At 39.6% G+C, this 17,386-nt stretch overlaps 1 protein-coding gene across 8 annotated transcripts in view; it reads left to right on the top strand.

Annotated features, from left to right (window-relative positions):
- Window positions 1-17,386, top strand: part of CAMTA1 (calmodulin binding transcription activator 1) — a 1,213,376-nt gene that overhangs the window by 1,117,739 nt on the left and 78,251 nt on the right. The window contains exon 1 of one of the 8 annotated variants that reach the window (XM_075839429.1): window positions 17,374-17,386. This exon is cut by the window's right edge and continues 600 nt beyond it. The exons of the other annotated variants lie outside the window; for them this stretch is intronic. The gene's annotated coding sequence lies outside the window, so the exon portion shown is untranslated. Of the gene's footprint in view, window positions 1-17,373 lie in introns of those variants that run through there. 8 annotated transcript variants of the gene reach the window in all.

Raw genomic sequence — 17,386 nt, 5'->3', positions numbered from 1 at the left:
TGCCCCTATATACAAGAATATAACTACTATAATACTGCCCCCTTTATACAAGAATAAAACTACTATAAAACTGCCAATTATATACAAGAATATAACTACTATAATACTGCCCCCTATATACAAGAATAGAACTACTCTAATACTGCCCCCTATGTACAAGAATATAACTACTATAATACTGCCCCCTATATACAAGAATATAACTACTATAATACTCCCCCCTATGCACAAGAATATAACTACTATAATACTGCCCCATATATACAAGAATATAACTACTATAATACTGCCCCCTATGTACAAGAATATAACTACTATAATACTGCCCTCTATATACAAGAATATAACTACTATAATACTGCTCCTATATACAAGAATATAACTACTATAATACTGCCCTCCATATACAAGAATATAACTACTATAATACTGCTCCTATGTACCAGAATATAACTACTATAATACTCCTCCCTATGCACAAGAATATAACTACTATAATACTGCCCCCTATATACAAGAATATAACTGCTATAATACTGCCCCCTATGTACAAGAATATAACTACTATAATACTGCCTCCTATATACAAGAATATAACTACTATAATACTGCTCCTATATACAAGAATATAACTACTATAATACTGCCCCTATATTCAAGAATATAACTACTATAATAGTGCCCCTATATACAAGAATATAACTACTATAATACTGCTCCTATATACAAGAATATAACTACTTTAATACTGCACCTATATACAAGAATATAACTACTATAATACTGCTCCCTATATACAAGAATATAACTACTATAATACTGCCTCTATATACAAGAATATAACTACTATAATACTGCTCCCTATATACAAGAATATAACTACTATAATACTGCCCCCTATATACAAGAATATAACTACTATAATACTGCCCCCTATATACAAGAATATAACTACTATAATACTGCTCCCTATATACAAGAATATAACTACTATAATACTGCCCCCTATATACAAGAATATAACTACTATAATACTGCCCCCTATGTACAAGAATACAACTATTATATAATGAAATGAAGTTGTCCTTTAAATTCTAGTACTTTACTTTTTGTTGTTTAAACAAATAATATGTACATGTAGTTCTACAGATCTTCGTCAGGACCTGATTTTCCAAATTACTTCGAAGTTAATGATTAGGATTTTTTCACCTAGATTAATTGGGTGTCAGTGTCTTGTGGGAAGGCTGTTTTGTCTACAGCATCAAATTGAGATATTAAGGCAGACAGACATTGATCTGAGAGTCTGCACAGTCTGTGAAAGGGACGGCGTTCCCAGTAGTTGAACATGAGTCATTTTAGGCAATTCCTGAACTTACAAATATCCAACTAATGAAATATCAGGGCCACGTAATTTAAGGCGACAAACTGTGTAGCATATGAGTAACACCCAGAGAGCTGTGATGTTTATAATAGATTACAATGTCTGTATACCAATATATACCTACTGCCCCTATGTACAAGAATATATACAGTATTATAGTAGTTATATCATTGTACATAGGGGCAGTATTATAGTAGTTATATTCTTGTACATAGGGGGCAGTATTATAGTAGTTATATTCTTGTCCATAGGAGAGGATAGACGTGTGCTTGTGAGCTCCCTGTTAGGACTATGCATGGCTTCTGACCCAGGTGGAGGGGAGGGGTCCTGGGCTGATGATCCTGGGAAAGCCCAGAGTCTGGAGTTTGACCTGCAGCATGGAGATGGTGGCTGGTGAGTCAACTGAATCTCATAATGTTGGTGAATTGTACACAAAAATGACAAAGAAAAATATCTTTAAGATGGAAATGCAAGTTCGCAAATTGAGAACTGAAATTAACCAAGAGACTGATCCAAAGGCAAAGCTGATGAAATGTGAGTGTCTGGATGTTTGCACACGTGAGCTGGTGATATTGAAGGAGAGATTGCAGAAAGAATCATGCACAGTACCCAAAATAAAGAACCGGGCAATTGAGAACAAAAGGGAGACCAGAGCCCAAACTGTGAAGAGAAAAAATATCATTGCAAAAAAAGACACTGACTATAAGACTGTGTATAATATTGTGGCACAGGGAAACCCTGGAAGATATGAGTGTGCAGTGGCTGGAGGATCACATCTCTCATCATGTGTGGGGTCTGTGCAATCAGCCAACACAAATGCTGCTAAAGCTGCAGAGAAATGTGTGCCAGCTGACGAGGGGTTAACTGCAGTAGACTCTATGTGCAGTACTGATGAAGTGAATGCGAGTGGCACTCCTGGGAGTGAGCAAGAAAGTGCCACATATACTGACATTATAAGTGAGACCTCGCTCAGCGCGGTGATTGACAGTCTGATATCTGATGAACCAGCGGCACAGGCTGAGGCGGATATTGCAGACCCTGTTCTGGAGGTTCAGCCGTCCGCAGTGTCAGTGAATGGAGTGCAGGTTACACAGCGATCAGGAGCAGACACAGGAGGATCTGCAGTACAATCAGCTGAGGAGAGGTCCAGTCCTGACCCACCTGCTGACAGACCTCAGTACAGGAGACTGTTCTCCAGCGTCACAAGACCGACTAACCCCCCACCTCAGAGGAGGAACGCGGTCAGAATCAGGTACTCGGGACCAGAGGAAAACCTCCCCTCCAGACTCTACATTGGGAAAGTTTTGTTGAAGGAGTTTATGAAGTTTAAAGCTTGTGAGGTGTTCGCTCTGATCCACGTTCCCTCCAGCAGGAATTATGACATCAGTTTCAAGCTGCAATATAGTCTAGATTTATTCTGGAGTATTTATAATGATACAAAGGAGCACGCGATGTGGGAGCATCTACATGTCATCCAGCTGACTAAACCCCAGGTAGTCACTGCCACCGTCCTGTTCCAGTCTGAGGTGGTGGCTCTGGCAGATTTGCAGCACTGGTTGAGCAGATATTGTGAGGTGAAGAGGCTGCCAACAAAGATCTATGATGAGGAGGAGATCTGGAATGGAGGATATTCTGTCAAGATCCAGCTGGTTCAGGAGAATGGAGTGACCAGACATCTGCCGCACTCCTTCTACCTGGGCTCGGAGAGAGGCGTATGTTACTACCCTGGTCAACCGCGACTGTGCCATAGATGTGGGGGCAGACACCTGGCATTCAACTGTTCCCGTATTAAGTGCTCACTATGTGGTCAGTTTGGGCATGTGAAGGATGATTGTACAGGACCTGTCATCTGTAACCTGTGCTTAGGACCTGGACATACATTCCGGGAGTGTCCGCATGCAGAGCATAATAAGGAGGAGACCTTTAAAGGAGCCATGGAGGAAGACCAGGAGGATGTCTCCATATGTGTAGATACAACCCCAGAACCTGGAAGTCCCAGCGAGGATGTGAGCCAAAGTACCAGAGACCCTGCTCCAGAGACGAATGTCCCATCTATGGATGCTGCACAAGTGTCACCAGCCACTGAAAATAGAGGTCATGCTAAAAGCAAAATATCCAGTCACTCTGTCACCAAACATCTGCCCGACACCAGTAAGGAACCAGCTGATCCAGCCGCAGCGACCAGTAAAAAACCAGCTGGGCCAGCCGAAGCGACCAGTAAAAAACCAGCTGATCCAGCCACAGCGACCAGTATCGATGAGGAGGGATTTCAGACGGTTAAAAGGAGAAGTAAAACAGATGATTCTTCTAGGAAAAAAATCACTGCTGCAAAGAAATCACCGGAGTCTCCAGTGCTGGCGATAACTGGGGGACGTTACTGTGCGCTGGGGGAAGATGACCAGGAAGAAGAAGCAGAGATGGAGCAAGTCTCCTCACACAACCCAGATGACGAACCTCAGGATGAAGACGCTGACCCCCCAATGTCCACCAAAAGATGGGGTGTTACAGGACATAGCAGTGGAAGAAGGAAAAAAAGTAGGAAAGACATGTAACCAAGATGAGGCTGAAAATCACCTCCATCAATGTGAACAGTCCGAAGAATAGGAGCAGGCGGCATGCGATATTCCAGCGTCTGTCTGACGACAAAACCAATGACATCTTTATACAAGAGACTTATGTACAGAGTAATGTCCCTGCTGTGTCCCTGCAGTCACCACATCTAGTGGGACAGTGAAGCTCTTTGCTGCTGTATGGAGACTTCTACCCCGAACTCCGTTCATATCATAGAGGTTCACTATACGTCATAAATGTGGTGACCGTGTACCCTCTGTGGTGTGCGCGATGCAGCCCGGTCATCAATAAAGAAGAACTCTCCTGTAATACTGTCTAGAATAATATCATGAAAAATAGTTGAAACAATCTATACTGGAGCAATATTCATATATTATGGTTTGTTTAATTATTGTGATGTTATTAAGAGACAAATGTTTATTTTCTTTATCTGTTATGAGTGTATTGCAAAGGTATTGTAATAATTTGTTGCAAGTTTTCAAATAAAAAAGATAATTATAGTAGTTATATTCTTGTATATAGGGGCAGTATTATAGTAGTTATATTCTTATATATAGGGGTAGTATTATAGTAGTTATATTCTTATATATAGGAGCAGTATTATAGAAGTTATATTCTTGTATATAGGGGGCAGTATTATAGTAGTTATATTCTTGTATATAGGGGGCAGTATTATAGTAGTTATATTCTTGTAAATAGGAGGCAGTATTATAGTAGTTATATTCTTGTACATAGGGGGCAGTATTATAGTAGTTATATTTTTGTATATAGGGGCAGTATTATAGTAGTTATATTCTTGTATATAGGAGCAGTATTATAGTAGTTATATTCTTGTATATAGGGGCAGTATTATAGTAGTTATATTCTTGTACATAGAGGGCAGTATTATAGTAGTTATATTCTTGTATATAGGGGCAGTATTATAGTAGTTATATTCTTGTACATAGAGGTCAGTATTATAGTAGTTATATTCTTGTATATAGGAGGCAGTATTAGGGCATGACCACACATGGCGGAATTCCTCCGCAACTGTCCGCATCCATGCCGCACAGAATCTGCGTTGCAGATTCTGCTGCGGATCTGCACAAAATGTGCAGTAAATTGATGCGGACTAGCTGCTGCGGACTGCGGGAAAAGTGCTTCCCTTCTCCCTATCAGTGCAGGATAGAGAGAAGGGACAGCACTTTCCCTAGTGAAAGTAAACGACTTTCATACTTACCGGCCGTTGTCTTGGTGACGCGTCCCTCTTTCGGCATCCAGCCCGACCTCCCTGGATGACGCGCCAGTCCATGTGACCGCTGCAGCCTGTGCTTGGCCTGTGATTGGCTGCAGCCGTCACTTACACTGAATCGTCATCCTGGGAGGCTGGACTGGAGACAGACGCAGGGAGTTCTCGGTAAGTATGAACTTATATATTTTTTTACAGATACATGTATATTGAGATCGGTAGTCACTGTCCCGGGTGCAGAAACAGTTACTGCCGATCGCGTAACTCTTTCAGCACCCTGGACAGTGACTATTTACAGACGTCTCCTAGCAACGCTCCCGTCATTACGGGAGCCCCATTGACTTCCTCAGTCTGGCTGTAGACCTAGAAATACATAGGTCCAGCCAGAATGAAGAAATGTCAAGTTAAAAAAGCAAGACGCATCCGCAGCACACATAACATGTGCATGACAGCTGCGGACTTCATTGCGGAAATTAGAATCTCCATTGAAGTCAATGGAGAAATTCCGCCATGAGTCCGCCACTGCTCCGCAACAGACAGAGCATGCTGCGGACACCAAATTCCGCTCCGCAGCCTATGCTCCGCAGCGGAATTGTACGCATCGTGTAAACGAACACTGCTAAATTAAAGTGAAAGTCAATGGAGAAACGGCTCCGCTGCGGATTAACGCTGCGGAGTGTCCGCAGCGGAATTTAAGTGAAATTCCGCTATGTGTGAACCCGCCCTTATAGTAGTTATATTCTTGTATATGGGGGCAGTATTATAGTAGTATTCTTGTATATAGGGGCAGTTTTATTGTAGTTATATTCTTGTATATAGGGGGCAGTATTATAGTAGTTATATTCTTGTATATAGGGTCAATATTATAGTAGTTATATTTTTGTATATAGGAGCAGTATTATAGTAGTTATATTCCTGTATATAGGAGCAGTATTATAGTAGTTATATTCTTGTATATAGGGGCAGTATTATAGTAGTTATATTTTTGTATATAGGAGCAGTATTATAGTAGTTATATTCTTGTATATAGGAGCAGTATTATAGTAGTTATATTCTTGTATATAGAGGGCAGTATTATAGTAGTTATATTCTTGTACATAGGCGGCAGTATTATAGTAGTTATATTCTTGTATATAGAGGGCAGTATTATAGTAGTTATATTCTTGTATATAGAGGGCAGTATTATAGTAGTTATATTCTTATATATAGGGGCAGTATTATAGTAGTTATATTCTTGTATATAGGAGCAGTATTATAGTAGTTATATTCTTGTATATAGGGGGCAGTATTATAGTAGTTATATTCTTGTACATAGGGGGTAGTATATAGCAGTTATATTCTTGTGTATAGGGGCAGTATTATAGTAGTTATATTGTTGTATATAGGAGCAGTATTATAGTAGTTATATTCTTGTATATAGGAGCAGTATTATAGTAGTTATATTCTTGTATATAGGGGCAGTATTATAGTAGTTATATTCTTGTACATAGAGGGCAGTATTATAGTAGTTATATTCTTGTATATAGGGGCAGTATTTTAGTAGTTATATTCTTGTACATAGAGGGCAGTATTATAGTAGTTATATTCTTGTATATAGGGGGCAGTATTATAGTAGTTATATTCTTGTATATAGGAGGCAGTATTATAGTAGTTATATTCTTGTATATAGGAGCAGTATTATAGTAGTTATATTCTTGTATATAGGAGGCAGTATTATTGTAGTTATATTCTTGTATATAGGGGGCAGTATTATAGTAGTATTCTTGTATATAGGGGGCAGTGTTATAGTAGTTATATTCTTGTATATGGGGGCAGTATTATAGTAGTATTCTTGTATATAGGGGCAGTTTTATTGTAGTTATATTCTTGTATATAGGGGGAGTGTTATAGTAGTTATATTCTTGTATATAGGGGTCAGTATTATAGTAGTTATATTCTTGTATATAGGAGCAGTATTATAGTAGTTATATTTTTGTATATAGGAGCAGTATTATAGTAGTTATATTCCTGTATATAGGAGCAGTATTATAGTAGTTATATTCTTGTATATAGGGGCAGTATTATAGTAGTTATATTTTTGTATATAGGAGCAGTATTATAGTAGGTATATTCTTGTATATAGGAGCAGTATTATAGTAGTTATATTCTTGTATATAGGCGGCAGTATTATAGTAGTTATATTCTTGTATATAGAGGGCAGTATTATAGTAGTTATATTCTTGTATATAGGGGCAGTATTATAGTAGTTATATTCTTGTATATAGGAGCAGTATTATAGTAGTTATATTCTTGTATATAGGGGCAGTATTATAGTAGTTATATTCTTGTATATAGAGGGCAGTATTATAGTAGTTATATTCTTGTATATAGGCGGCAGTATTATAGTAGTTATATTCTTGTATATAGAGGGCAGTATTATAGTAGTTATATTCTTGTATATAGGGGCAGTATTATAGTAGTTATATTCTTGTATATAGGAGCAGTATTATAGTAGTTATATTCTCGTATATAGGGGCAGTATTATAGTAGTTATATTCTTGTATATAGGGGCAGTATTATAGTAGTTATATTCTTGTATATAGAGGGCAGTATTATAGTAGTTATATTCTTGTATATAGGCGGCAGTATTATAGTAGTTATATTCTTGTATATAGAGGGCAGTATTATAGTAGTTATATTCTTGTATATAGGGGCAGTATTATAGTAGTTATATTCTTGTATATAGAGGGCAGTATTATAGTAGTTATATTCTTGTATATAGGCGGCAGTATTATAGTAGTTATATTCTTGTATATAGAGGGCAGTATTATAGTAGTTATATTCTTGTATATAGGGGCAGTATTATAGTAGTTATATTCTTGTATATAGGAGCAGTATTATAGTAGTTATATTCTTGTATATAGGGGGCAGTATTATAGTAGTTATATTCTTGTACATAGGGGGTAGTATTATAGTAGTTATATTCTTGTATATAGGGGGCAGTATTATAGTAGTTATATTCTTGTATATAGGGGGCAGTATTATAGTAGTTATATTCTTGTACATAGGGGCAGTATTATAGTAGTTATATTCTTGTATATAGGGGCAGTATTATAGTAGTTATATTCTTGTATATAGGGGCAGTATTATAGTAGTTATATTCTTGTACATAGGTGGCAGTATTATAGTAGTTATATTCTTGTATATAGGGGGCAGTATTATAGTAGTTATATTCTTGTATATAGGAGCAGTATTATAGTAGTTATATTCTTGTATATAGGGGGCAGTATTATAGTAGTTATATTCTTGTATATAGAGGGCAGTATTATAGTAGTTATATTCTTGTATATAGGGGCAGTATTATAGTAGTTATATTCTTGTATATAGAGGGCAGTATTATAGTAGTTATATTCTTGTATATAGGCGGCAGTATTATAGTAGTTATATTCTTGTATATAGAGGGCAGTATTATAGTAGTTATATTCTTGTATATAGGGGCAGTATTATAGTAGTTATATTCTTGTATATAGAGGGCAGTATTATAGTAGTTATATTCTTGTATATAGAGGGCAGTATTATAGTAGTTATATTCTTGTATATAGGGGCAGTATTATAGTAGTTATATTCTTGTATATAGGAGCAGTATTATAGTAGTTATATTCTTGTATATAGGGGGCAGTATTATAGTAGTTATATTCTTGTACATAGGGGGTAGTATTATAGTAGTTATATTCTTGTATATAGGGGGCAGTATTATAGTAGTTATATTCTTGTATATAGGGGGCAGTATTATAGTAGTTATATTCTTGTACATAGGGGCAGTATTATAGTAGTTATATTCTTGTATATAGGGGCAGTATTATAGTAGTTATATTCTTGTATATAGGGGCAGTATTATAGTAGTTATATTCTTGTACATAGGTGGCAGTATTATAGTAGTTATATTCTTGTATATAGGGGGCAGTATTATAGTAGTTATATTCTTGTATATAGGGGCAGTATTATAGTAGTTATATTCCTGTATATAGGGGGCAGTATTATAGTAGTTATATTCCTGTATATAGGGGGCAGTCTTATAGTAGTTGTATTCTTGTAAATTTGTACGACAACTACTTGTATAAGCCAGAAATGTGTCAGAAGAGTTGTCTTTTCCGTTTCCCCACTCCCCCTAAATAATGCACTACTGTACAGGGGGCGATAATGAGCGGAAAAATATACCTCCAACTGTGAAAATAATATTCTATTCCACTTCTTAGATGACCCATCCAGACAGATATTGTGCCTAGCGCCATTGCAGCCTATATCAGCAGTGAATACAGTACTCCATATATACAATCTCCCAGCACAGATGTCAAATTACAGCACCACATCTTATTGCCAAGCGGAATACTTCATTACAATAATTCCTTTCTAATTGTCTCCATTATTTTTCTTCTGCTAAGTCTTTATACAGCAGCGTTTCTGAATAATTCTAATGAAGCCTGAAGAAAGTCTCATAATGTCAATTTTGATGAGATTACAGCTGACGAATTACACCGGTGACGGTCGTCTGAGCCCAGGACAATGACCTACACGTTACATTACCATCAATTCTTTATATGTCCACCATATATTACATCATGAATTGGAGCACATGGGGAGCCAGCGCCGACTCCTTATCCCCCACACAACGCCGTACGAATGTCTTAACAAGCAATCTAAGTCATGACGCTCGGGCACCCGGCGTGCGTTCTCCGTCACGACTGATTAGGGCGAGTTATTAAATCATTTATAATAATAAAAGTTAATAAGCTCGCTCCCTTCTTCAGTTTTAGAGCGCGGCGGATAACAAATACAAGCAATAACGGCCGTCCTCTAATTTGTTTTCCAGGCTCCCTGTTTAGAAAGATGAAGTTTTTTCATTACATCATATTGTACAATAGTTCGCAGTTCTCCCGTTTGATTTGTGTTTTTGCTGCAGAAAGTAAATTTATTCCATATTGACTTTTAGGAGCTTAAAAAATGATTCAATCACAGGTTACGAGAAAGCCTTCCATGTTTTAAATAAGGAAATATTGCTTTTTTGTGATAGTTTATTATCATTTCTACCGCAGTCCGTTACATAGTGATACATCAACTTTTCTCAGACATATTACAGCCGCTGTGTCTCCGAGTACAAGGATAATCCAGGCTCTGGAATTGGGGATCAGTTCTTGCAAACCATTGTATCAGACATAGGCATTGGCATGGAGGTCCTGGAGGAAGGAGAACAGTGGTAGGGGAGATAAAGACAGGGGTGTACATATTGTATAGCAAAATCAAGATGGCGCCCATCCAGCAAAAAACTTATTCTATCACACTTAATTTTGGCTGAACCCCAAGCTTGGTGGTGTATTGCTTAGTGCCCCCAGCAGTGGAGATCTTTCTACAGGAAATAGAGCCAAGTGGGGAGGTTGGGTGGAAATGGCCATTACCCAAGAATTGGTTCCATAATTGGCAATGGCAGAAATGTCTCCGTATCCAAACTGTCTAAGAGGAAAGGTTAGTGTCATACTTGGAGGGATGTCCTGCAAGATCGACACATCTGGGGGTGAGGAACATTTGTAGAGGAGACACAAGGAGGAGAGGTCCCATACTAAAATTAAGATGGTGCCCATAGTCTTGATATGCGATTCCAAGCTATACCCCCATTCGTTTGGACATAATCTTGGCATTCGGTTCCCCAAGATTGGTGGTCCTATGCACAGTGCCCATAACATTTGATGAAAAGGACCAGGTAGTGGGGGGCAGCAGTGAAACTCACCATCACCGAAGAGACTCTATACTTGGGGTGATCCATTGATCAACCTCCTTCGCTCCTGTATTCAGTGACATTGCTATGGAGGGTGCATAGGCTGTAGTTACCCCCCGAGTCCTGACGCTTGTGCGCCCCATATGTCTCCATCATTAGGGCACAGCAATGACACGGCTGCAGAGGAGGTTAGTACAGATTTTGCATTGAGACTCAAGAGCTCTGTATATTTTTTTAAGTCGGGCTTCTCGCAGCTTCGTCTTTATATTGAAATCCCTTCTAGAAACCCCATTAACACATTGCAAACAACTGGTAGAGGATCTTGTCAAAGATAAAAGTTATTTTTAAAATTAATCCCAATTCCCTTTGGCATCACTAGTAGAAAATGACTTATGCGCTTAACTTGTACATGTTAATCCCTCCCCATGACAGATGGACTGGTGTGTGACTTATAAGACAATGGCTTAATGATTTCCAGCTCTGAAGTCGGTTGTAATTGTGTCCACTAACTTGTAGATAGTAATCAATAAATGTGGCCTGGGGGTTATATCATTAGGACCCGGCCGGTTACTGTAATCCATTACTATGTGTCTGTATGTCCGGGAGGCAGTAATATAAAATATCATGATTTACGCAATGTATTTCCTCCATTACCGTGCGTTACCAGTGCATTGTGGGACCTCCGATGGCAGTTATACAGTTAAAGCTAAGTGTTCAGTCACGTCTGACAACAAGTAAAAATTGACGTCTGTTTCCAAGGGCAACCAGCAGACTTTTGAAAGCAGCCGTATGAATAAATGTAGAAATAGCTAAAAATCAATACTGAAACTATAAAGTATCTATAAAGTTAACAAAACTAGTAAAATTAATAAATTGTGTACCTGGAAGTCACGGTCACTTTGTGGATCAACCGTGTGCCATCAAAGTCTGCTCTACTTTATGTACATAATGGTTTAATATTTAACGGGCGGAAAATGAACGGAATGGGGGCCGCGTGTCTTTCTCCATTCTGGTCTATCAGAGTTACGGAAACAGCCAATCAAGCGTGTTCTGCTGTTGCCGTAACTCCCATTGAAGGGAATGAAGAGAGCCGCACCCAAAATCTACTGGCGTACAGCCATTAATTAATTCCTCTCTTTGTGTTTCAATTTCTCAGTATTTTCAAAATCTCTGTTTGTTGTCAGTGAAAGAAAATAGTCTTCTTTACATTCACAGGCTGCAAATGCCCCGTACATACCTGTCCTGCTCTTAGCTGAGAAGTGGATACAATTGCATCCAGTCTAGGCAATGCTCTGTGAACTAACTACATCAGCAGCAGCTGCACAAATCTCTCTGATAGTTTGCTACAATGTATCAGTCTGAAGTCTGGGCTGTTTCGCTCATAGAGCATTGTGTAGACTGATACAGCTGAGAGCAGGATGAGACATGTCAAGGTTTGCAGCCTCTGAATGTAAACAACAATGTTCCTATTCACTGACAGCAAACACATATCTTGACATTGCTGAGGAATTGAAACGTAAAGTATATTAGAAAGTTGTAGAACATTTCATGTATAGCGTATACAGCTTCATTTATATAGAACCACAAAACCCCTTAATCTTCAGACATATCCCTCATCCAGCGTCCAGTAGAGTCAAGGAAAGCTGAGCGACAACCCATGCGGTAGATGTCATAGCGGCCATATTTCTCGTAATTCAGCTTTCCCAGAATCAGATACAACTAAGAAACAGCTCAATGTCATGGGAACGCGCAAAGACGTTTGCATTTTAGGGGGCAATGCAGTGTCTGAATACGGAAAGTGTCGTGTATCTTTCCAAGGTTACCCGTGACGCCTCAGCGATGCTCTCATGCCGCTGTGCACTCCGCATAGTAAAATGTGTAACGTCTACACTAACTGCAGATAATTTATAGGGCATTGGACATGCTTAAATAAGCCAGCGCAGGGAGAAGTGTACATATATCGATCGGCTATTCTTAGAAGCATACACATTCGGTGGCACTTTATTCATTTTATCTCTCGTGTGTGGAACTTAATGGAAGGAGAATCCCCTTGGCATTCAGATCACTGGCACATCATTACTGCTTGAATTTATCATATGGTGACAACAATCTATTAGTTTCTGCAGCATCTGTGCCAGCCAAGAATCACTGAGGTGACTTTTAATATCATTATTATCATAGTACATTATAATATAGGTGTATAATAGGGATAATAGAATAAAGGATTAGAAATACTAGACACTTGTAGGATGGGATCATGCACCATTGTATCATTGGCATTGCACCAGAGATCAGTGTCATACATAAAGGAGAGGGGGCAACAGTTTAGATGGGCATGCCATAATGGTGCTGGGTTTTGCCACCCAGGACTGAAGCGTCTAGTGTTTGATACCCCCTCCATGACCCTCGGGCCAATTCCCCTTGTAGTCCTGCACAGGATATTGCCATCGGGACCAACCAGGACTGGAGCCCCTCTCTCATTTGGCTCCATAGCAGCCGTATTGTCTGCCCCTATGGTTTGTACGTCCTTGCTAGAAAGGACAGGTCAGCCGGATTCTCAGTAGAGAATACAAATGGGGTTTTTAACATGCCACCTATAGACAGCTGTGCCTATAGGAAATTCCAGCCCTTCTGAGATGCAAGCGCTGGGTCTAAGTGGGTAAATCTGAATGTAATAAATGTCAATATGAGGCTGTTTTCCCCGTCCCTAGGGTCACTATGTGGTGTAGAGACATAATAAATAGGCAATTAGGCTACACGTTTCAACGCTGGACTAGCGTCTTCATCAGGTCATGTCACTTGGCCTGATGAAGACGCTAGTCCAGCGTCGAAACGCGTAGCTTATCTAATTGCCTATTTATTATTTTTAAACCCAATAAATCCCATTTATCACCTTTCTGTCTGGACTCCAATTTGATGTTGGCAGCGCTGTACATTGGTCCTCAATTTTTCTCCTCAAATGTCTCTTTGTGCGGTTGTCTGTGGACTACCAGTTTGGACCTTGCTGCAGCTGCATCACCCATTTACATTACTACCTGCTTACAGTAGAGTTGTGCCTACTACTTGCACAACTCTTAAAGGTGAGCAACAGTTTCACCATTGTTTGTTTCCTCATTTTCAGTTGTGATCTGCACCATGTGGCGCCATGGTATTTTCTCGCTTTTCCTCTATGCGGTGTAGAGGAGGAAATATAAAATTATAATACCCCAAAGGTCTTTTCTGACCTGATGATTATTGTCACATGCTAAAAAAAAAAAACACCAATAAGTGTATGCATATAATATTAACATAACAATTGGGTCCTATCTGTCACAAAAAGATGCAAAATAAAAGTCACTAAAAAAAAATTCTATTTGCCACGACGACCTGTTCAACTATATGTGTCCGTCATGTGCCGGCTACATAGCGGAAATCATATCAATGCAGTCAGAGGATCCCAGCCAAGACTTGGAAATATCTGTAAATATATTTTAGTAATTAAATTAATAATTATAGATATATACTGTGTGTGTGTGTGTGTGTGTGTGTGTGTGTGTGTGTGTGTGTGTGTGTGTGTGTGTGTGTGTGCGTGTGTATATATATATATATCTTATAATAGAACTTGTCAGATGGTGCAATACATTGCAACATTTTGCAGAAGCTCAGAAAATCTATACACTGAGTGGTATGGACCAATGGGTGAGAGTGCAGATATATATAAGACATAACATAGGCTATAATGATAAGATACGGGCGTCAGGCATCCAAGGTTGAGCAGAATAAACAAATTACATTTTCCACCTTAAAAGTTAACTATTTCTTTGCCTTAAAAGAAACCTTCACTATTACAATATGAGAACATCTCATATTAGTGGGTGCACATAGAAGGGGCCCCCTAGAAAAAATCTAATTAAGCCCCAATCTTGGTGTTGGTTCATGCCGGCAAACTCCTCCATCGCAGGACCATATTGGCATCTGCTTTTTCATGCCCAGAATAAGTGTAGTCATGGGAATCTCCAAATGGCACTGAAGGGTTTTGGTTGTGTTACCAAGCACCACAGCCCTTATATTCAGGGGAAATGTAGTGTTCCCTGAGCATAGACCACCACCAATGTTATCTTGTCTTGTCAGTAAAAAGGTGAAAGTCAAGTTCTCCTTTAAAGGAACCTTCTGAGTAAAACTGATACATTGTGTTCTAACTAGTTCAGGGGGCGGAGCATGACACAGATAATCTCTCTTTGATGTTCTTTGAATACCTTTGTCCTGCTCAGGTCCAGAACTTGGCATATTTTGCCTATCAATTGTAAGGGCCAGCATGAGGTCAGAAGGAAGAAATACAAATCTTTTCACTTCATTGTGGAGTTCCCCTTTAAAAGTCTGATGCACTTCATTCCACCGATCCAACCAGATAGGTCTGTTTCCCTGACGCATGTATTACTATTATCAGTCCAGCGTTCTAAATATACTTAAGCTCCAAATTCTTGTGAGCCGCTCACTATCTCTGCGTCTCTATCACTTACATAGTTTCCAGATGATTATAGACTTGTGCGGTTGCTTCGTGTTCGGTTGGCCTTGCGTTCATATGTGACTCTATCAGAGGGGTATAAATAGTTGGCTACATAAGAAACTAATTATACCGGCTGAACCTCGTACTCTCATGCCAGGTATAGTGTATGGGATATCTCATTGTACTCAGATCGGGGTCGGTGCTCCATTGGTTTTTAATGGGGCACTGATTCCTTGTTCCCTCCCAGAGGCTGTCCATAGGCATTCAATTTTCCATATATGCCAATGTCAATGGTAATAACCAACATTCCCCCAATATAATAAGCAAGAATCTGACAAATTAGATTTCACCTGGTCTAATCCTATAGTTTCCCCTTAACTTTTGGTATCGCTTATTCCCGCTATTGAAATAATTAACGGGCTGATAGCTACTTACCTAACAATCTTTTGGCCAACGGCTATTGCATCTGTACGGCCACCTGCCATTAGAAAGTCGACCCCATATACACCTGTATACGGCTCACATTGGGGTCACCACTATCTGGATTTGTGTACCCGGCCTAACCCTCCCATTAAAGGGGTTGTCTAGCATGCACAACCTCTTTTCAAAAGATATGAAGGCAGCGGGGGTCTTGCTGATAAAAAAAACAAACCCTAATAGTTGTGTGCCTGTTACTGAGTACCCCATTATAGGATTTTCCCACTGTAGCGAGTCATGACATAGTACTAGGACCCCATTGGGCTAGGACAAAGAGGATGCTGCTCTCATCATGGACAGCGCCCCCTTTGGATTTTTTCTTTGCGCGGCATCACTCATGACCCAGTTCTCTACACAATGCCTGTTTGGGAGTGACACTGTGCAGGGCAGTACTTTAGGGGTTGATGGAGGTCCCATGCCTTAACTTACTTTGGGGGGGATCAAAAACCTTCAAGCTCATTTCTCCTGCAGCACCATTAGAAGACAAATCATTACAAGGTAGCCATTAAAATGACCTGTGCTAAATGTGGCTAGGAGCTCCCACTACAAATAGGAACATATATACTGGTAATGTAGCCGATGTCACCAATAATGGTCAAATTCTGAAAAAAGTGACCCTATAGGAATTAATCCCCCCTTATTGCCCTATATAGCAAAGAATCTGCTCCCATTCAAACGAATCAACCCCTCCTGAATGCAGGACTACTCTCCCATATAATCTTATGCAGTCATATAAATGAATGTTTCCTCCATGGTTGCAAAATTAAAGTAGGTTTCCTCCAGAAAGAATTTCCTTCCTAACCACATCCTTGAGCAGTCAGTAGTCGTAGACTGGAAAGAAGTGAGCGGAGGGAGAGCAGGAGCCAGTACTTCTTTGTGTTCAGTTCAGCACAGATGGGGAGGGCTAATCCTCACCCCTGCAGTGTGTGGGAAGCCCAGATAGCATTGCAGATCAACAACTGCTAGCTTGTAGCAATGTGTGTCTATGCCAGCCGCAGGCCCCTGCAAGCGCACAAGTGGGCAATCACCTTGCATCTTAGATTTGCTGCATTGTATCAAGTACAAATAACCAATACATAAATATCCTGGGGGGGGGGGGGGTGGAGGGCATTATACAATTCATATTGAGGCTGAGATCTGCCTGACAGTCCAAAATGATGCTAATAATATTGATACAATAATAACAAAATAATAATATTAGAAAGAAGAGGCGCTGCAGCATCCAGTGACTGTTGACTGACCCCAGGATTGTTGTTTTGTCTGTAATCCGGTCTGCATGGATGTTAATATTTAATCAGGGCTCTTAGTCCAGATCATAGAGGTCCTGAAATTGAGCTGGTCTATAAAGGGGGCTGTAGAAAAGAGGGGCTCTGCTGTGACACCCCCTTCTCTTTACTCTCCCTCTCTCTCTCTTGCTGCAGTTCCTATCAGACCCTTAGTGCCTATTTTCAGTCCTGCCTGTTCTGGTGTGCTCACAGCACAGCTGCCTGCCTT

The sequence above is a fragment of the Rhinoderma darwinii genome, chromosome 10 (genome assembly GCF_050947455.1).
Source record: "Rhinoderma darwinii isolate aRhiDar2 chromosome 10, aRhiDar2.hap1, whole genome shotgun sequence".
NCBI classification, from domain to species: Eukaryota; Metazoa; Chordata; class Amphibia; order Anura; family Rhinodermatidae; genus Rhinoderma; species Rhinoderma darwinii.
This window is presented reverse-complemented; position numbering and strand designations above follow the sequence as displayed.